The sequence below is a fragment of the Artemia sp. Qi Xiang Cuo genome, chromosome 19 (genome assembly GCF_049724085.1).
Source record: "Artemia sp. Qi Xiang Cuo chromosome 19, ASM4972408v1, whole genome shotgun sequence".
NCBI lineage: Eukaryota > Metazoa > Arthropoda > Branchiopoda > Anostraca > Artemiidae > Artemia > Artemia sp. Qi Xiang Cuo.
In genome coordinates this window covers 37,223,088-37,223,505 of record NC_142812.1, presented here as the reverse complement: position 1 = coordinate 37,223,505, position 418 = coordinate 37,223,088, and positions in this window count along the sequence as shown.

Genomic DNA, 418 nt, shown 5'->3' with positions numbered 1-418 from the left:
TTGAATCCTCAACGATAGTTCCAGATAGGGCCCGACACCCGCCGGTTTTATTTTCGAAGGCGAATAGCTGATGTTTAGGGAACAATGGCAGCGCGCCGTGGCGTGCCTTCGAAAAGTTTTTGCACACCGTTCATTTTCTCTGGGGGCCCCCCAACGGCTTAAGCCAATTTTTCTTACCAGGAAGGATTTTCAGACTTGTGCAAAACACCTTGATTGACACATTGTTAAAATGCGACTAAAGAGACGAGTCTGTTGAAGTCCTTAATAATTTCAAAGATAGGTCCTATATAATCCCACATGTAAATAAGGGGAAAACACGACATTTGCAGCAAAACTCAAAGATCTGTAGGATAAAGAGTAAATATCTTGCTATTCAATAAACATATAATGTTTTAGAGGTAATTACTTGGCAAGAAGA